This window comes from Chiloscyllium plagiosum, unplaced genomic scaffold, assembly GCF_037043375.1.
Source record: "Chiloscyllium plagiosum isolate Xiang-an unplaced genomic scaffold, Cpla_swu_hap1 HiC_scaffold_6, whole genome shotgun sequence".
Classification (NCBI taxonomy): Eukaryota; Metazoa; Chordata; class Chondrichthyes; order Orectolobiformes; family Hemiscylliidae; genus Chiloscyllium; species Chiloscyllium plagiosum.
This window is the reverse complement of record NW_028270144.1, coordinates 74,833,674-74,855,452: the sequence shown is the minus strand read 5'-3', so window position 1 is coordinate 74,855,452 and position 21,779 is coordinate 74,833,674. Positions and strand designations below refer to the sequence as shown.

The 21,779-nt window shown below is 39.6% G+C and overlaps 1 long non-coding RNA gene across 2 annotated transcripts; it reads left to right on the top strand.

Moving 5' to 3' along the window:
* The first annotated feature begins 364 nt into the window (after positions 1-364).
* LOC122550663 (uncharacterized) lies at positions 365-7,421 on the top strand. 2 transcript variants are annotated; one of them, XR_015757435.1, is made up of 3 exons: positions 365-6,436; positions 6,722-6,888; positions 7,288-7,421. It is a non-coding gene; the product is annotated as an uncharacterized LOC122550663 (long non-coding RNA). The 2 variants fall into 2 exon arrangements; XR_015757434.1 differs by having other exon boundaries at positions 381-3,121; positions 6,321-6,436; positions 6,722-7,407.
* Positions 7,422-21,779: the final 14,358 nt, after the last annotated feature.

Here is a 21,779-nt window from a genome sequence, read left to right as displayed (position 1 = left end):
GAATTTCGACTTGATCATGCATAATATTAATTAGAGGCTTCTGTCCAGTCTCCCCAGCTTCTCCTTAGTTTGAGCAGATTTGTCGTTTCCATAACAAAGCAGAATCCCTTCTTTCTGCAGGATCTCCAAAGACCTGTTGTAGTCACTGAGAGCCAATTTAAATAAAGCAAACGGAATTTTCAGCCGGACTTCGTTATATGCCAATGTAGTCACTCTCATTTTAATTTGTTGGGGCGGTTATTGTGGAGGTTGGGTGATTGGGAAATCTGCTAAAACATTTCAAAGTCCGCAGCTGCTGTGCACTGAGCAGTCGTACCGTCGGTGAGTCAACAGAAGAGAGCAACTACATGTCCGGGCGGTTTTCTCTTTTTTTAAAAGAATTTGTTAATTTTTTTTCCCATTCTAGTTAACTCGGCATGTCATCTCCGGAAAGACTGAGGGTGGAAAGATTAGTCTCGGCTTATCGCTTGTTGGCCAGTTTAAAACTACAGCCTCGCCGTTAATCGTTTATATTAATCAGTGGGAATGATCATCTATAAAATCTCAACTGAACTAGCGGGATAAGTACAAGACCTTTGCTTCCTCACACTCAGCTCGGATTGGATATTTTGAGATTCCCCCATGTCTATTCTTTTTGCGATAACAGGTCTACGACTCAGTTAACAGCGAAAACTGTGAGACTAAACATCCCAAAGAGTTCCTTTTCAGTTCTTAAAAATGAGCTTTTTTTTCTTGTTCAACCCTTTCCGGTAACCTCGAATAGTCAGGCTATCAACAAGGATTTTCTTCGAGGTCTGGACCTGGATTTTCTTTTAAAATATAGAAATCTGAGGCTCAAGGTCGTCATTGGAGAGTTTTCACAAAAAAAAGTCAGCTTAAGCGATGGGGGAATCCCATCACCAGCAGGTTCCCTCGATCTGAATAAATCTCTTCTCAATTAATCGAAACAGTTAAATGAGCATTTTAAATTGGCGGCTACCTAAGGTACGCCCTGCTCTATATTGGTAAGAAGTGCAATTGGATTACCCAAGTGAACGTGTTATATAGTCCACTGTAATTTTTACCACGCATGCATATTACATACAAAGTAGTCATCTATCTGAGAGGCCCTATAAGACTTCAGAGCAGTAATTTCTGTAATGTCGTTGATCCACCTTCACGAAATATGTATATTCATGGGAATGCTCACCTTTCACATTGAAAAGTTGGATGAAATTAGACAAGGTGCTTTATTTTAAACGCGGGCCTTAACTGTGAAATTAACAAGTGGAAGTCTCACGCCGCTCATAATTTGTTCAAGTTTGTTTCTTTTACAACAGAATGTTGCTTCGATTAAAATGATGCAGTGCCTTGGTTGGAGTTACAGAGCGGTGCAGTTTTTAATTCAGTACAATGATTTTGTTTTTTTTTAAAGTCAATAGTTGTTCTGACGACCTGTGAGTTGGGAGGACTTGGAAAAGAATCATTAAAGATGAATGAGAGAAATCGCGTTTGTAACTGTGATGATTCTTGTCCCCATCCTGCCTGTTCAAAACTAAAAGGCTAAAATAAGTTAGGAATCACTTCCCTACGAGCGAGGTTTGCCGATTTTTAAAAAAAATGTAGGTGATTAGATTACGACCCTTTCTCCAAATCGTACATAAACCTTTCTTTGTGTGTGAATGGCTGAAGAGGGCTTATTTTAGCATTATTTAAGTGACAATGACTCAATATCATTTCAGTTGCCTTGGGGTTATTTGCAATAGATTTGTTAAAAATAAGTTTAAAAACCAAAACGGTCGCTTGAGCTCAGTATTTGTGCTTAATACGTAATCTGCATTTAGACTCCATATGGATGTAATGTAGATTTCCTATTTAAATACGAGATAAATAGGATCCGATAGAAATCCGATAGAAAGCGAGAGCACTGGTAAAGACTGAAAGTGGACAGTGTGACCTCGTAGCAGTTTAATGGTATCAGTGTCAAACTCCTCCGAAGGGAACAGCTGCAGGAAGGCGGACGCCGTGCCGTCAGTTAAACGCGGATTGTCTGAACCTTTCGGGTTTGTCCTGGGTTAGCTCTGAGATTCTCTGTTACATAGAGTTCAATAAAATATCGAGCAAACTGGGATGGGGAGATCATTTGAGAATCAATGATCACGGAAGGTTGGTAACACCGCGGGGATCTGTGAGCATGCACTGCAGTTGGCCAATGATGTGATTCTTGACCATTAGACGTCCCCAAGGGGATCGTTTTGAGAAACTCTCTCATCCTTCTCATTGAGCGGATCAACTCAGACAATGTGGCGCATTGGTGATTTGTTCTTGCCATATTTCCCTAAGTACTCACAAATATCAAAAATTCGAGTGATACAGAATTCCGAGCGTTAATATGCCCTTGTTAATTATATAGATTTTTTTAAAGAACGCATGAAATGCAGGAATTTCACGATTGAAATGCAACAATGAAACAGGGATTTTCGCACAGAGCAGCCATATGTATCTTTTTCGGTTTCGACTTACAAGTTTTGTGCTTTGGAAAGCTTGTTCGCTTTCTTTTGTATAACATATATCTATTTCTGACGATTGGCCACTGAAGGTTTGCACTGGCCCCTTCTTCCAATGCACCCTCTGACAAAGAGAGCTTGCAAGGTCATGTGACCCCGTGGCAGGGCACAGTGGGAACTGAGACAGAGAGAGGGTCCCAAGTCCCTTGCCAGCCTAGATTCGCTGGACACTGAGGGATCTTGGGATTTGTAGTCTGTCAAATGAAAGCGGACGTCATTGGCAGCCACAAGAATTTGACACACTAACTTATTAGCAGTCATTGGAGTGAAAAGCGGGGCGGATTCGATGCCACATTTACAGGATAAATAGCAGGCCTGGGGAGGTTTTCTTAAAATTGGTGACTTAATTATGAAACAAAAGTGACATTCCGAGATAATATCGCCAGGAAACAAAACATGAAAGCAGCTCGTTCTCACAATTAAACGTGCGATATGATTTAAATTGACCGTATTTTAATTGAACGATTTCCCCGCAGACACCTGGAAGCTCTCTGCTATACATCTCTAAGGATTGGCATCAATCGGTGAAGATCTACTGAGCATGGATTTGTCTTTTAATCGTCAGAGATCCACTGGTAACGATCCGCTGCTGGTTTCAGACCCTGCAATCTCTCATCAGATCCATTCTAATCCCTGCTCATCGATTTGTACGTTTTCACCTCATTCTGCACTGAATCCCTTCAGCTCAAAGTCAATCAGTCTTTCACAGTTCCCCCCGAAATCTCATTGCTGATAATCTACAAATCGTGACCAACACTAATCTGCTGGCAGTTTTTTCGAAAGCTTCCAAACATTTACGCGTCCCCAATGCATGCAACCAGAGTGTTTATTTCTGGACTGGACATTTTTTTGATTTTATGGTGCATTGAGAATGTCACCGATGTCACAAATAGCAGCATTCAAACACGCATACAGTGAATACATGTACAAACTTATCAGCAAAACCAACAAAAACTGAGCATTGAGGCGGAACACTCGTTTGCATATTTAAGTGTGTGAAAAGTGTATGTCGTTTTGATAGAGAATTAATACCACGTTAGCAACTTTTTAAAAATGTAGAATTTTGCTTTTTGTGGAACATTTTAATTCTGTTAAACTGCTCATCTTTAACTCGTTGTTTCCTTGGCCGGTGTACAACTATTTTGTCAAGTTGGTTGCTAGGCCAGTCATATTTCCCAGCTACTGGACAGGTTATTCTGCCCAGTTGTTGTACCATTTATTCTGCCCAGTTGTACCGGTTATTCTGCCGAGTTGCTATACCAGTTATTTTGCCCAGTTGTTGGGCCGGTTATTCTGCTCAATTGCAAGGACAATACAAAGCCGTGACTACACGTAATTACTCAGCGACCTAGATTAACACATACGAATCAGTCAAGTACTTATTTTGGACTTCAGAAACTTTAATTTGCGAAACTGCTAAACTCTAGCGTCAACCGGACTACAGAACTGAAAATAGCTGAGAGCACCATATATTCTGCATCTTGAAACTACCCTTCGAAAGATCATCTGACGTTGAACCTGTTCGAGGTAGAGCGATCTGGACTTGTGAACGAGGACTATTCCTCTGCTCTGCCTTTGAGGTTGCTTTATGACTTTGTGCTAAAGAGACAGTCCGACCAACAGCCTTGTCACTCTGCCCGTTCAATCGAGCTGCCGCATTGGCAGAACAGAGGTACTGTTAGAGGTGAATATGTCAACCTGTTCCTGTTTGAAACATTGACCTACAAAATCATCTGACATTCAAAGTGCAAACTCGGACAGAAATGCTAGTGCAGTTTTTTTTTGAAGAGGTGGGAGTGGCGCCTTATTTTTATACATTGAACAGTTGATGCATATATTCTGGTGGCCAGTGTGAATCATTGTTTTCTTTGCCATTGACAGCACACGTACAATGGGCAGCAGAGTTGCTGCAATTTCTGGAACCAAGTGAACGTGGTGCAGCTTAGCATTTATGTTTGCATACTTTTCGATGTTTCACGTTGAATATCGATCCAATGCAGTTCTTTTGAACGCCTGCGTTAAAAAAAGCCTCAGAATGCCCCTTTGAGCGCTGAGCGGTGATAAAATGTCCTTCCCTATTTGTACACAACATTGATTGCCTGCTGCTTTATTTATCAGCCCCAGAGCTTTGCACGAACTGCTCTGACACGCTATAAAATGCTGTGTGTTAATATAAATCCCTCTGCATTTATCCCCACACTCACTCACGCCCTTATAAATCGAATACACGTCTTGTTTGACCTTTGACAAGATTTAAAGACTCGGGAGGAAAATCCTCGTGACTTTCTTGTCATACCGACATCACCCATATGTTAGAAGTGAAAGTATTATACGCTGCTATTTGAGATGATGGCAAGCGCGCCCGAAATGGACGCTGCCAAGCGCCTGAAGAGAGCAGCCGCTAGCATTTTATGAGCGTGTCCCCATCAATCATCTCTAGCGATCGAAAGGGATTTTTTTTGAGACAATGCAATAAGTGCGCTACAAGACTGGCCTTTTTCAAATGAAAACATGTGGGCCTGGGGAAGGTGGAGATTCCAATGAAAGCATGCGGATGGGGTGTAAGCTACGCGGTTTGATGTGTCCGTGTGTTTGTGTCTGTGTATGTTAAAGCAGGGAGTGGAAAGTGCTCTGTGGAGCTTATCCACGGCTCCACAAACCATGGCAAACTGATGGCCAGCACCAGCTCGTGGGCAAATTGAATGTAGAGCTGAATCTCAAGGGAAGCTGCAGAAGTCAACTGCAGAGCACCATGATCGAGGCTGACATGAACACTTACTGGAGTGGGGAGGGACGAATAGAACCTAAAGGAGATAGAATTTAAAACATTAGACTTGAAACAAGATTGAAAGTAGCACGGGGACCTAAAATAGTCTCTCATTGACACCAGGGTTAGTTTTATTGTTATAAGGCATAGGCACTGGCTTGCTTTACACCTTGCATCGCAGAGCCATGCCAAAGGCCTGTGCTGGGCCCCTCTCCAATACTTTCGGGAGAGAGCATTAATGGGGCGAGGACAGTCTGATGACCATTATCAACTTTATGTCTTAATTCACCGAGCAATCCAAAACCTTGAATCTTTCCCTGTGTCTGATCCAGATAGATTTTAAAATTGCCACCCATATATCAGGACTAGGCGTAGATTTACCACCTATTGAATGAATTAATACAAATTGAACAAATATATCCAGGAAGCAATGAATAAAACGGTGGGTTTGTTTCTGTCTGATATATAAGCAATGCGAACAGGAAGAGCAATGATTGCTGTGTCTTAATAAACTGCCGGGATGTTTGAGTACACTCAGGTAGATTATGCAACACTTCAATATCACGGCCATCCAATCAACACACTGTAAAATTTGGAAGCTTTCTCGTGGAAAATGTCCCTTGTTCCCCCTTTCTGACACATTTCGGGTTTTGACTTGAGTTGCAAATTAATATGGTTTTGAAGTGACGCTGTGCGAAGTCAATGTTCAGGCTCTGTTAACTGTTTGAAACTCACACCTCTTACATCCTTCTTTGGGAAAAAAAAGTTTGATTTACCAAGTATGGGGTGATAGAACTCTCTCAAGTTATTTGTAGACTGACTGAAAAATAAACATACACATTACAAACTTGGCGTAACATTGAATATATGAAATGGTTGGAGAAATTGCAACATCAAGTTTTCTGACTATATGCCACGGAGAGCCACCAATGTGATGATTCTATTATTACTGTATTTTAGGAAATATTAATACGATCATTCCAATGTATATTTCTGTCGTTTTGCAGCTACCGTCATTGCAAAGTGCAGTCCCCATCAGGCAAGTGGTAACTGAGTGTTTCTGACCAACTCGATAAACCGCACTATCCAAATATTGTTCAGATGGCGCAAACCCAATAGATTGGTAACTATGCATGTTTTTATTTAATAAATCATGTGTTGTTTCTTGGCTTCCCCCCCCCCCCCCCCCCCCCCCCATTCTCCATCACAATTTCAAACTGAATTTAAAATTAACCTGTCTCTTGATGACAGATTTATAAAAACTGCTTTGTAGACGTGTTGCAAGTGACATCTATCGCCTTCTTATATACTCTATATAATAAAAAAGAATCAATTTAACATCTGCGATTGACAAATAGTCCTTTCAACGCAAACCAAGTTATTACAGCCTAAACTTTGCATTCAACAGCAGGGGGCAGCAATGCGACCGAACACGGTCGTGGTCGTATTCAAAACTGTATTAGAACGAACAATGGCTGAGGTGAGCGGGCTGCTGGTTGGTGAGTAACTGGTCTTTAAACGACGGATCCTGAGATTGAACCAAGCATCGATTGACGGGTCGGAAGTGCCGCTTAGGTGAGTATGAACTTCCTTCTTGGAATGATTGTCAACAGATTCAGGCTGATTCTTAGTGTCTTCAAAACCATAGCAAATACTCTCCATTGATTGGGCCCCAAGTCGAAAATCTCTCTGTAAGGGTATGAAAGATGGCGCCTTTGATGACTAGGTGGTCAGACTGGTTTAATAATAACACGAACATCCTTCATTTGATTAGAACCGAAAAAAAAGTCCGAATGTGTCAGGATCCTTCGCGTAAAACACACCACCTACTGTATCATATTTTAGAGATGTAATGTTTTGACAAAACATGTTGAAAATAAAAAAATGCTGATGAGAAAAACAATGCTAATGTATTGATTTAACGTGAAATGACTCAAACTAGTGTCTGTATTGATTTTTACTGGTCATTTGCAGATGAATCGAAAGTAACTAGGTTACTGGTGAATATATCAAATGTTTGAGCACTGCTCTGATTCTAGCTTGTCCAGGTCAACCAACACCACCTCTGTTATGGAAGCAAGAAACTGCGAATGCAGGTAATCTGAAACAGAAGCAGAAAAACACGTCAGGCAACACCTGAAGAGGCAGAAAGAAAGTGACCATTTCAGTTCGATAATCTTCCATCAGTTTTGATTAAACATCATTGACCTGAAACGTTAACTCTGTCTCCTCTCCACAGACGCTGCCTAACTTCTTGTGGATTTTCCGCACTTTGTGTTCTCTTCTTCCTAGCGTCTGCAGACTTATCTGTTGTGTACTTCAGGTTATTTTAAGTGCATTGTTAGCACAATAGCTCCGCCAAGTTCAAAATACCCTTGAAATTTTACTAAACAGCAACATACTAAGTGAAATGCCCTTACACAATGCAATTTAAAGGCACTAGCGGGTAGATGTTAGTGTATAAAATGACTGTAGTCTAATCCCCCGATTCAGAGAAGGTTAACCAAATGTTTTTGGCGATTGTGTTGTGAAACAGTCTCTTTCTGTATCAGTTATAATGTCAAAGTTGCGCATATATTTCAAGAAATGCTCTCGTGTTGTTAGCAGCGTATTGGGAGAGGGTCAGTTGGTTTGATCTTTCGGGAATGCTGATTGATACAGGCACCCTAAGTGAGTGTGATAATAAGACAGAATACAATTTCTATTCTTTATCTTTCTCTCTATGTAGTAATTATGTTAGTGTGTTGCCCACACTAATGTTTCAATTCCAACGTCGAAAGCTAATCTCTGTACTGTATGCAGTGTGGATCCCCGTGTTGGATCCAGCCCTATTTCCCACACCATATACCATATTTCCATCAATATTATTTCACACACGGTGAGTACCGTATATATTAATTTATAACCATTTCTTATATTGTAGAAGAATGTATTTTATATGTCTGCATGTACTGTAGATAACATAATTCCTCACATTGTATACTATTGAATTTTAAACTCTATCCTCAATAGCAATCACTACACATAACATTCGCTATATATATCTTCTAACATAAATTTATACAATTATTTAGAGTCATGGAGATGTACAGCACGGAAACAGACCCTTCGGTCCAACGTGACCATGCCTACCAGATATCCCAACGCAATCTAGTCCCACCTGCCAGCACCCGGCCCATATCCCTCCAAACCCTTCCTATTCATATACCTATCCAGATGCCTTTTAAATGTTGCAATTATACCAGCCTCCACCGCATGCTCAGGCAGCTCATTCCATATACGTACCACCCTCTGCATGAAAAGGTTGCCCCTTAGGTCTCTTTTATATCTCTCACGCTAAATCTATGTCCTCTAGTTCTGGACTCTCCCACCCCAGGGAAGAAACTTTGTCTATTTACCCTATCCATGCCCCTCATGATTTTATAAACCTCTATAAGGTCACTCCTCAGCCTCCGACGCCCCAGGGAAAACAGCCCCAGCCTATTCAACCTCTTCCTATAGCTCAAATTCCCCAACCCTGGCAACATTCTTGTAAATCTTTTCTGAACTCTTTCAAGTTTCACAACATCTTTCCGACAGGCAGGAGACCAGAATTGCACGCAATGTCCTGTCCAGCCGCAACATGACCTCCCAACTCCTGTACTCAATAATCTGATTAATTAAGGAAAGCATACCAAACACCTTCTTCACTATCGTATCTACCTGCGATTCCACTTTCAAGGAATTATGAACCTGCACTCCAAGGTCTCTTTGTTCAGCAACATTCCCAAGGACCTTACCATTAAGTGTATAAGTCCTGCTAAGATTTCCTTTCCCAAAATGCAGCACCTCGCATTTTTCTAAACTCCATCTGCCATTCCCCAGCCCATTTGTTTCTTGTCTTAAATACATTATCGCCTGTTGTATATGAAGGCGAAAAGACATAAAACGTCATGATTATATATGAATCCCAGTACTATACTGTATATACATACCAGGTGGTTTCTGTATTGCAAGTATAACGTTTGAACCTGTACAAACAGTATTTCTTATACAAAGTATATCATCAATGATGCAATTCTTCACACTACATCAAACCATTCGTCATACTGTATGAAACACAATTACTCACACCAGATAGAAAAACTTGCCCTGAAACAGATAAACCATTCACTACGCTGTTTCGACATCTCACTGCACACGATAGACACAATACCACTTCCCAATGCCCAGCTTATATCTTGCACACGAGCTAAACATTTTCCGCTCGGTTGCTTGGGACCTGATGGTTTGCCTAATGGAATAAGAACACTGCAGGTGGGTATCACATTTTATTGGGACGAATGGGATTTTTTAGGCGAAAATAAGAACGTATGATGCGCACACAGAATCTTAGCAGTGGTTATACAGCTTCCAGCTCCAATGTCCCAAATGTGCTACTGTATCGAGAGGGTCAACCGCATTCCTAGGAGGGGAAATTATCTTTGCATGAATGTCACCGCTGGATACTTCCCAGTAAATATTTGAGAACGAAAAGAATTGACATAAATCTAGGGAGAGGGCAACGAGTTTCGTTTTCAGCTGCTCCAGAGTGTTGGAGCAAAACAGACGGATTGTTCCTCTCACAACACTCAAAGTATCAGACCCGAGAAACAAATCTGACTGCAACGTTCTGGTGTGTAATGTTCCAAGCAATGCTCGTGGAAATTAATATCTTGACGAAATTAAGCATATTATCAATGGTAATGAATACACACAGAGGAAACCATCTCTTACACATAATAAATCTGCAAATAATCTCAACAATTACATTCTTGAGATGTTATATCACATGGCTATTTGATACAGTATTAATAGAATGCTCCAATCCAAGTCATAACATTCAGAAATCGATTGCGTGAGTGTCACGTGGTGTACAGGATTGTATAAGTGTTACTGCGACGCGACTTGCACGTTTCTCTGAATGCTCATTTTCAGCTTTGGTAAAGGTCATTGGCCGTACCAGCCTCTTGCCCTTCTCAAAGTCGCACAATGGGTATAAACCGACGGAATCAGACGCAAGGAAAGCAGAAATGGGAAAATCGTGTCGATGCCAGCGTTTTGAGAACCAACACCCCCCCCCCCCCCAAAAAAAACACATGCACAGACACCCACCACTCTGTCTCCATTACTCTGCGCATATTCTCTACTGAAATAGGCTCTAATAAGCAAGAATGGAGAAAGAAGAGAAAGGAGAGAAAAGGGGGTGATTCAAAATGAAAACAAATCTATATTTTGGATTAAATTAGGTTCTATCTATTACAAGTGCAATTGGACTGATGGGTTAAATGAGACTAATTCACGAACAGCAACCTGCAAATGAACCTAGACTCACCATTGCCAATTGCTCGACATACTGTTCAGCTGCTAAAAGCGCGAGTGAGCTATGTTCTTCCAAACTCAAGTGGAAACTACTTCACTCTTCAAAAAAAAATTAACAATAAATGTTGTGCAGTTTTCAGGATTCAATTATTTCTTTAGATTATAGAACCGACTTGTACTGTACAGAAACCAATAACCAACCACTATTCCACCCGCTTTGTATTACTGTTTGGCTCAAGAATAGGATTTCTCGCAAAAACTTAAAGGTGTACTGGTTCCAGTAGGATTATAATTACGACAACGCACACTGCTCGTGACAATCTAACAAATATTGGCAACTGGTACTGCATTTGTAGGGATTTTGGAACAGAGAAGGCCAAGGGGAAATTTAATTGATTAAATTATGAGAGGTTTAGCTAAGGTGGACGGTAAAAACCTATTTCCCTTAGCAGGAGATCAAGAACCGTAGGGTATAGATGTAAAATAATTGGTAGACGGATTCAAGGTGAGTTAAGGAGAAATGTTTGTACCCAGATGGCGGACTAGATATGAAGTGCAAAGTCTTTAGTAGAGCTGGAGGCAGAAAAACCTCATCGCACGTGAATGTGCTTGAATTGCCCAGCACCAATAAGGCTAGGAACCCGGAGCTGGAAAATGGGATAAAACCGTTCGCCGGCATAACACGTGAGGCGAACGACCTCCTTCTGTGCAGCTAATATTCACGATTCAGATTTACCCGCACTTATTGGCTTTCATAAATAATCTGCATAATGGAGTAGTTTATTTGTCACTGAGCCCATTTCTCCTTTAAGACAAACGGCAGAGATGCTACATTAAAAAAGCCTGACGTTCCAGCTTAGCCTCACATCTTCCAGATTTAAGCCTGGTTTTCATGTGTCAGTTTTATGGTCACATGGCTGTCATTTTATGGGACAAAAGAGACTTAACAAAGAACGTATTGACTATTGCTCTCCATCGTCACCCAACAAGCTGTTGCCCAACTGTCGCATTAACCTGGTCCTGTATCTTCACAAATCTCCATTAACATAATGCTGCAGATCTAGTCAGACACCCATCCTTCTCATTTCATATCCTGTGCTAATGAACTATGATATCCTGGTATGTAAGAGCAGCATTACTACATACGAAAAAGAAAATCTGAACACGCCTGAGAGCCACCGGTCACTCACTTGTACCGAAAACAAAACTAAATACAGACTCACGGCGCTATGGGGGCAAAGGGTATCTCAAGCATCGTCTTTCTGAATGTTAGGTTTCGTTTGTAAACCAGTCTGTTTGGGAGGTTTGCGTGCTGCAAAATATCTTGCTTTCTGCTGCGTGGCCGGTTTTCTAGCGATGAATCTCAGCCGTTTTACCCCAGATTTTCAAGTGGCCGCCAGTACTGTCACAAACTAACAGTAACATTTGGAGCTATCGGAATTTAAGTCGATTATATTCAACGGCAGTTGTTAATTGTGTTCCTCTGTTCACACACTATTGGGAAGTTGATTCGACATGTTCTTCTGAGAGAAAAATAAAATACGTTTCAACGTTTTAACAATATTTAAAACATTATTTAATGAGAAAGATAATACAATAGTTGTAAGAGGCTTGACTTTTGGTATTGATACATGCTCACCTTTAACTAATGCTAAAATATTTTCTGAAATGGCCAAGGTGTCAATGGCACATGCTTCTCTTCAGTATGTTCTCAAATAAACTCATCGAACCTAAGATCTTGAAAAGTTCTAAGATCTTGGCTGTTGTGCTCAATGATGCTAATTTCCTCTAAAGCGTTCGGTATATTTATGGCCATGGGTGACATTGTTTTGTAAGGTATTGTCGTCGAGATACGGTTGGTAATTCGAAAGAAAACAGCCTTGACGCACTGCGCACAGTGTACCACCTGAACGTAAAATAAAGCAGCATCCATGGATGTGGGCGTGACGGGCCAGCCACTGCTAATTGCCCACGGAAGATGGCCAGCAACTCTCATGACCAGGTGCAGTCTATGATGTAGATTTGTCACAGTGCTGTTGCAGAGGGAGTTGCAAATTTTGACTCACTGAAGATGAAGAAGTTTTCTGAGACAGGATGGTGTGAGATGTTTCGGGGAACTTGAAGATAAAGATATTGCCATGCACTTTCAGGAAAGGAGTCATGTGTTGCAAAATGCTCAAAGTTTGATCTAATGGAGTAGCTCAGTATTCAGACGACTTGTCGTTATGTGTCTAGTCAATGGTGACCCCTAGGATGCAGATGGTTAAGATTTTAGATATGACAGTGCTGTCAGGTGGAAATTGCCATCTATCAGCCCAAACCGGAAAATTGTCTCGATCTTGGTGTAGGTAGGCAGGGACTACAACAATACGTGAGAAATTGTGAATGGAACTGAACACTGCAATTACCAGGGAACATCCCCATCTTTGACCTTGTGATAGAGGGAAGATCTTGATGAAACAGCCAAAGGTGTTTGGGACCAGGACGTTATCCAATGGAACTGATGCCGTCGGAATGAAATTATTAACATCCAACAACCACAATCATTTCCCTTTGAGGTAGTATGACTCCAATCAGTTCAGAATTTCTCGCTGATTCTTTCAGATTTCAAACTTATGTTGAACTCATTGATACCATACTTAGTGAAATGCTGCCTTGATGGTAAAAGCAGTCACTCTCCCTTCACCTCTTGAGTTCAGCTCTTTTTTTCATGACTGGACAAAGGCCGCCATGAGGTTTGAACCCAACGGAACGCAAACTGAGCATTGCTGACTAGGTTTTTGCGAATAAGTGATAGTTGATTGCGCAATTAGTGGTCCCTGCCATCACCTTTTTTTCACTGATAATTCAGGGTAATCATGATGGAGCAGTTGTTGATGGATTGAAGTTGTCTTTTTTGTTGTTGTCTGAACAGGACATATGTCAGCAATTCTTTACATTGTTGGATAGGTGTAGGTGTTGTACTTGTATTGGAATCGCTTGAGTAGAGACACAGTCAGTTCAACTGTGCATGGGGTTGAATTCGCAGCATGGTTTAAAGCCCAGAGATTGTTAGTCAGTGTAAGCTCAGATGTAATAGTGGACTACCGGCTGAGTATAAGCCTTTTTTTTTCGAATACTTGTGCCTATTGTAACCTGCTACGCACAGAATGAGCACTAGCTATGTGATTCTGTTGGTAAAGCAACTGAGTTTAAATGCAAAAAAAATTGTTAGGTCACGTCCCAATTATTGACACTAACCAATCACAGTTAATTCGATAAATATTAACCTTTGAAAATACTAATACTTCTTTCATTTCATACAGTTTCTAAAACGAGTAAAAATAAAATCTAATCCCCAAATTCTGGGGCGCTGAATATAAGTAAGCAAGATATGGTGAAAAGGGGAAATTGGCACATTTTTAATTGGTAGAATATGACTGGGAAAATAACATTGTAATTGAGATACATGACTAGAAGGCGGGGGCGGCGGCAGCTCTCGAAGGAATGCCTCTTCCCAAAGCTTATCGTTTAGATGCACAGTACATGTAGCGAGGCGAAGAGTGTAGTTAACAAATTAATTTTAAAACCAAAATGATACAAGGACGGTCAGCATATTTGATTTTGTTAGCGATGACAGAATTGTTAAAACAATTTGTGGAGTATAGTGAAAGTACATGAAAGAGTCTTGTACATTTAAGCTACAATTAAAATCGTTATTTGTGCAAACGGAATACTCTCAGAGACTGAAAATATTTTCGATTCAAAGCTAAGGAGACAGGATTAACTACCTGATCCAAATTCATCTTCTTTAATTTTCTTATTAACAAAATTATTTCAGAAATATGTTCGGTTGCACTCAAGAACTCCATGCTGTTCAACTCATTCCTAAATTGATTCTTTTGCTGAGACTAAGCAACCTAGAGGATATGGCTAGCCCAACTCAATGTAGTTCCTCGAAGCATTTTAAAATTGCACATACCTGTTCAACTCAGACTTGACTAAGCATATAGTGTCACCTGAAATTCAATAGCTTAGAACGGAAAATCAAAGGGCATATGCGGTTCGTGGGGAGGAACAATCTAAGAAAAAGTGAACTGTTAAACATCTGTTCAAACATTTCATATTGTTACGTTCAATACCATCGCAAACCTAAGATTTCAGACTCATCTAACTGTATGTACCTGCACTGTGCTTTACATTGCTTTCATATATACCATCTTTGTATTAATAAGCATGTTTTTGAGTGCACTGAAGGTGCGTGCACAATTTAGTCTACTGATTTATGTATTGCACACATTAATTCCAACTGTATATGAATGTATACGTATTATTGCACGCTTATGCATGCATATCAATCATATATACATAAATATATATAAATTGTCGAATATTGCACTGTATTCAGTGGTGTACATGTATTCCCATATTTTGGAAAGAATTTGTGTTGTTGAACTATTTTATCAGGTAGTCTATGCACTTTAGTTCTAAGTTGCCTTTTAAATATTGACAATTAATAGCCTCATAACAGTTTATGCTTATTCAAAAAACTACGAACAGTAACAATGTTGAGCTCACCTACCTCATTAATTTAAGAACAGTGTTTCTGCTGAACCACACATTCCACAAACCTCGACACATCATCAGGGTATAATGATCACAGACATTGACATTTATTTTATCATATAATGCTTCATGAATAAACAATATATGAATTTGACTATTTAAACTTTGAGAGACACCTTTTTGTGCATATTGCATAGTGCGTATTAGAACACCAATAGAAATTACTCACTGTTTGTACAAAATATTATAAATCTAATCTTACATTTTCGTTAGTCAATAAAAAGATAAAAAAAACACTTCTCCTTCCAGTTCTTCACTGCATTAAGATTTGTGATTAAGTTAATTTAACATCTGAAGGCATCCTGGAAACATTTAAACAATAATATTTATGGTTTAACTTGTAATTGAGGTGTCTGTTTAAAAGGACTAATCCTCTCCGGGGTTGGTTTGATGTTTCAAATGTTACTTCTCTTCCTCCCGCCCTTTCGTTTACCACGTTTGCCTTTCTCGGCAGAATTGATTTAACTTTGATATCCTCATCCTTCTTGTATTATTCTTTCTCACCATCTTCCAAATCGACCAAATAACCACTGTTAACTCCGAAGAAAATAATTTCACACAAATAAATAAAATAAATTCACACAACCTATTCCAATTATTTCTGCTGCATAGCTAATTAACCTCACCATCAAACTAGTAGCCCTAACAAAAATATTGAAGTGCCCTTGTATTTAGTGAAATAAATTATTTGGCTGATAAAGTTTCAATAAGTATTTGGACAAAGCCAACCACAACATAATAAGTTATGAGGATTCTGTACTTTTAAAACATGTATTGAAAACATTTCCTTTTTTAATCAATAATAATTTGCGGTGAAGTTGAGCACTGGGTAAATAGTCCAGATGTAACTCAACGATGATGTGTACGATAAAAGAAACACGAAGGATTTTAACATACTGTTTACATTTTGGTTGTGGAAACCACACATACCAGCTTGATACCAAAAGCCAACCATGTGGTTTTCCGAAATTGGAAGCGGAAACTCTCTACACTGCACCAATGTTATGCGATTCCCATCTAATTCAAGCAATAGAGTGTAGAATCATGTCTTAAATATCTGTAATAAGGTCTGTATAAGGTCAGTTTGACTCCCCTCTGGTGCAACAGTGTACTCTGAACAATGAGCTCCCTACCTTTGTAGAGAGCTTTGCGGAAATGCTTTGAGATTCGGCTGATCCAACAACAGCCGTGGACTAATTCTCTGAAAGACTCCAATATTTTTTTCTTGAAAGTAGCTTGTGAGAGTATAATTGCACAGTATCACTTCAGATCTAGATGGATTACACCATCCCATCTCATAATTACTTAAAGATGATAGGGATGTAAATAGATCAAGAGAACCAGTAAACATTCCTGGCTATAAAATGATAAGTGCAAACTAATCGTGTAACTTGTGTTGAATACCTTACTGTGTTTGCAACGGAATAAGTCGACATAACTGAAGTAGCATCTTCGTGGTTCCAGGAAGTAATTTAGCTATTAAATTCATGGACAGTCAGTCCTTCGTTCTTTCAACAACACTTACAATAACTCAACTTTGAATGTGGCAAATTAAATCCGGATCTTTAAAAGGATGCTATGTAATGAATGACATGTACTCTCGTGCAGTCATTCGGAAACTTAGGTTAAGGAATGGTGGACTCAGTAAATAAGAAGAAGTCGGTTAATTTAGAGCTAAAAGCTAGCTTTTAGATTAGTCGCATTTAGGAAACGATCACTTGAAGTGTCTTATTTCAAAACCTCGCCAGTTCATTTTTGGAGCTGACCCACAACACCCAGATTCAGGCCCGAAGTGAAAACGATGGCCCACCAGATGGAGTGACCTGTTCAATACCCAGCCAGTCTAGCCAAGCACACGCTTTCTTTTCATCGTTTTATCTGCTACAGCCTTACAGAGGCAAGCTTCTGAACAACTCACGTTGTTTGGAAAGGAGCAACCAGAGAGAGAGATCGACACTATCAGAGTTTATCTAGCATCCCAGAAACCACATTCACAATCCACTTTTGGAAATAAATCTAATGCAAATGGACATCAACTTATTACCCACGATTTCGTGAGCCACTGAATACTGGATCGTGACCCAGCAGGAATCTTTTGTAGATTCTGCAACATCTCCCTTATTTGTGAGACCTATAACTTAATTCGGTTCCCAAGTTCTGAAAACATCCTAAAGGTTTGATTAAAAAAAAACACTGCAGTCAAGTGAACCAGGCAAACTGACATTCTATTGTTATTGTTTTACCAATAAATAATAATACAAAATGCATATTCTTTCATCTCCACTTGAATGCCGTTGCTAAGCAACCGGTGTTGGCTAATCGACCCGAGAAATGTGATTTTTTTTCCCCCTGTGTAGACTGCTGCGTTTTAGTGAATGGTCGACACCAGGAATACAGCTTGTAAGATGGGCCTGCTTTACGGTCGAAGTAGTCTGTACTTTCACAAAATCCCCTACAATCCGTCATCACCGGTTGAGACCGACAACCTTAATCAAGGCCTTCTCACGTACTGCAGCAATGTAACCCATGTTGAGCTGGCCTGGCTGGAACACTGTGCAACACATTTGCTTTTCTACCTGTGTATCGGATATTGCCTCCAAAAATAATTTGGAGATAGAAAGCTGTGAGCTGCAATATTGCCCTTATAAGGGGGAGGTGTGGATGAATCAGTGGGAGGCTGTGACAGCTGAAACTACAGCCTTTTTGCAATGGGAAAGGGGCAGCCTCAGCAGAATGGAAGCACTTTTGACTTGAAACAAAATGGGTCTCTATGCCTCACAATTAAAATGCAGATTCGATTGACGAGATCCAAATATACACCTACGCTCAAATGTAACCATTTTTGCACTAAACATCGTTCATAACATAGTCTGAGTTGAATAGCTAAAGAATTCGACATAACGCGCTACATCATATGGATACAGTTTTGAGTGTTCATCATTATAATAGTGCTCTTTTTAAAAAAATGAAATCCATTTAATCTTGATATGAAGCAAGATAATCCTCAACCGTATTAAGGATACATATGATGTACTTGTATCTTGATAATAATTAAGATCGATTATAGGAGCACGCAGTGGTCAATTTCGCTCACTCAAGCTTTTAAAAACTAAAGTCTCACAATACATCCTGCCACTGACGTGTAACATGCTGTCAAACTGTTGCGTAGATTAAGTTATTGCACACCTCGTTAATGCAAAGTAATCAGCTAGAAACTGATTTCTTTACATCACCCCAACTCCAAACATTAAAGTGTATTGAGCTTCCAAATCGCCAACTACATTTGTATTGGGCGCTGATTCTGTCCTTCTGTAAAGCAACACGACCTACAGCCAGACGTCACCATCGCATATATGTCTGAAGTCCGTCCAAGTCAAATAAAAAGAAAGCTTAGAAGAGGAAAAGTGCCCAAGACGTGTGTATTAAAATACAATAACGCAAGTTTTTTTCTTTTCATGAAAACCGCAGATATGACATGGAAACCTTGTATAATTAACGCCACTAGAACTGGAGAAGTTCAGAGCAAAATACACCTGTTGCACCAGTTAGCGAGTTTTGATGAATTAACATTGAAGTTGGCAGCACAACTTTTACATAAACTAAGCGTTGTTCAGATGACCTCAGAATGCTTTTATTGCTTACTGCTTACTTTAAAGATTAATCACGCCAAACACCACTCAGAGACTGATGGGGAAAGGGTTTTGGAAGTTCGCCTGGTTCTAAACAATCGCCAATTATTTTAAAATTTACCTCGCCACCTCGAGTTCTTTTCAGTAAAGCCCTCCCCTGTCTGTGACTATTGTACTTAAAAGCGAAAGGATTTCAACAGATGAAAGCGACAGCAATGACTGAAACAGAATTTTCATAATCACAACGTTTCGCTGAATGAAACAAAGAACTAAACGGATATAGATTTAGTCATAAATTTTAAAACTATGATTGGAACATATACATGAATACATAACAGATACTTATGTGTATGCCACGTTCCCTACAGTTTTTGCAAGAGCTCTTTACTACGCGAATGCACCCTGTATATAAATGAGAGTTTTGGAAAAGGAAAGAATGACAATTAGGCTTCTGCACTATCAGAGACAAAACATAGCTGAGAACCTGTGAACCGCTGGTAACCGGTAGGAGTTAAAGGTGTCACTGAAAGATACAGATAAAGGAGACAGAAATTAATGCAGCTTGATATCCCCACAGCAGGGATCTCCCGACCAGCATATTTAATTCACTGTAAGCTGACGCAGACTTTGGCCAGCGGAAATAAGAATTAATAAGTGAAAAGGCAAGTGGGATCTAAGGAAACGAGTTACTAAAATATAAATGCGAAAATTATGAGATACGGGAGAACTAAATAGGCGGATCTATGCTGCAGTAATGAAATCTAGCAAATCAAAATGCACCAGCTCAAGAAATATTGTTTATACTCTCATTATACTTTAACCTTTTCCCCACAAATTTCAACTATTTTTGCCCGTGGAACTAATGGAATTGAATACAATGAGGGGTTTGGGTCAAACCAGGCCTTAGATGCAATTTCTCCATAATAAACTGAACTATCATGGAAAACAACAGAATAATGTTTTCTATGTCATGTAATTCTCTCATGTGACTCCCCTGGTATTGAATGCAACAAGGACATCTAATCTGACTTCACTTCGCCAAAAACCTCAACCTTAAAAAATTAAAGACTAGACTGGGCTTCACTGCACTGTTTCTATTACTCGAATGTGAATCATTCTGGGTTCCACTCTGTGTTAGATGCAGGAATCAACATTCAGCCGGATGGTTTATTGAATCCCCATCGTTCTCCAACAAATGGGACATTTTATATGTAAGAATTAGGATTCGAGGAATCACGTGTTTTATGTGCTACAGCTCTCCATCTTATCAACAACTCTAATGCTTGCTTACCCCCTATTTTGCATTAATGTCGCCGTATTTCTTTATCGGCGCTGTTCCTGGTGAACACAGCGGCCGAGAAATTATCCACTTGGCCAACATACCTCCACCTATCAATATCTGGTATTCGGATCAAGAATTGCCAATGCGACGCTGTGCTCACGCACAGCTTCCCCTTGATACACACAGCACATACAGTTTACCTATATAAAAAAATCAACGCAGCGGCGGAAAACAACATTAAGAATAATAATAACGGCAACATGATCAGATTTTCTAAGATTAATTTGTAATATAACACTTAACTGACGTCACATACCGAGCTGTTAAAAAAAATCGACCCAGAGTATGCCAACAATCTAAAGTGCCTTATCACCTCTCATTATTATTTTATATTTTAAAACAAGAGCTGATCTCTTTGCGCCTAGTACCTCACCGCATCAGCCTCCCCAGACCCAGCTCCGTCTTTGAAGTGGAAAATATCTAGAATAGATTAGACATGTTGGACCGGAAAATGCAAACAGGGTGGGCTTACAACAGTAATATCACACTTCAATGTTAGCTAGTCGTTTGTAAACAATGTTAAACCATCAAATTATGGAGAACGCCGATAGACCAAAGTAGTGGACTTGGCACTGGTCTTTCTGAATACTTCAAAACCGATCTCTCATTTATTCACCCTGTACTCTTGAATAATAATATGTGAAATTGTACAGTTTTGTTTCCAATGGCTACATTTTAGTGGGATGCTGCTGGAATAAATCGTGCAAAGATATTTGTGAAAAAAAAACCCCGAATAGCTGTGAACATTACTGCAACTCAAATAAGCGGCTTACAATTCTCGCCCATAGATAAGTGCAATATTCAATGCCAATAAACGCATTTACGATATCTATTCTTTTTCTCCATTTTAATATAGTCCCTAAATAAGAAATGCAGTTTGCCAGCAGAACTGTACAGGGAGTTATTAGACAAGACATCTTTGATTAAAAAAAATATACCAGACGGCCTTATTCCACTGGGTCTTATTTATAGAAATACAGAGTAAACCAGTCTAAACTATATCAACACAACCCGTTCAATGAAGCTGTGACCTGCGCCTGAACTTGTTTGAAATGTCCTTTATCTTCCCCAGAAACAGTTGGAACATTTTAAAACTCAATTTCAAACTGACTGATTAACGACCAGCATTTTCTTTTGATAAAGTTAATTTATGTTCCCAGAAATAAAGAAAACCAATGACTTGAAAAAAATCGTGTAAATTCAAACGGACAGAAGTAAAAATTTTGGAGAGTACTTAAAAATAGCAAGCAGATAGATGACCAACATTCAAACTGAAACGGGAGTTAAGCGTTAGGAGTTTCCTTATTTATAATAACGCATCGCTTACACAAAATATGATTGAATTTATAAATTCATAACGTAATTTTAACCTATATCCTGCTTTTGGAATTAAGGGCACGACGACATTAGATATTAAAGCGTAATTCAATTATATGGCAATTAATTTAAGGTTCATAAATAAATGCTCTATGTGCGTCTTAAACAGACTGACACTTCTCTGCGTTTTGTTGAGGCATCGTCATTGTACACCAGACACACGAACCACAAAA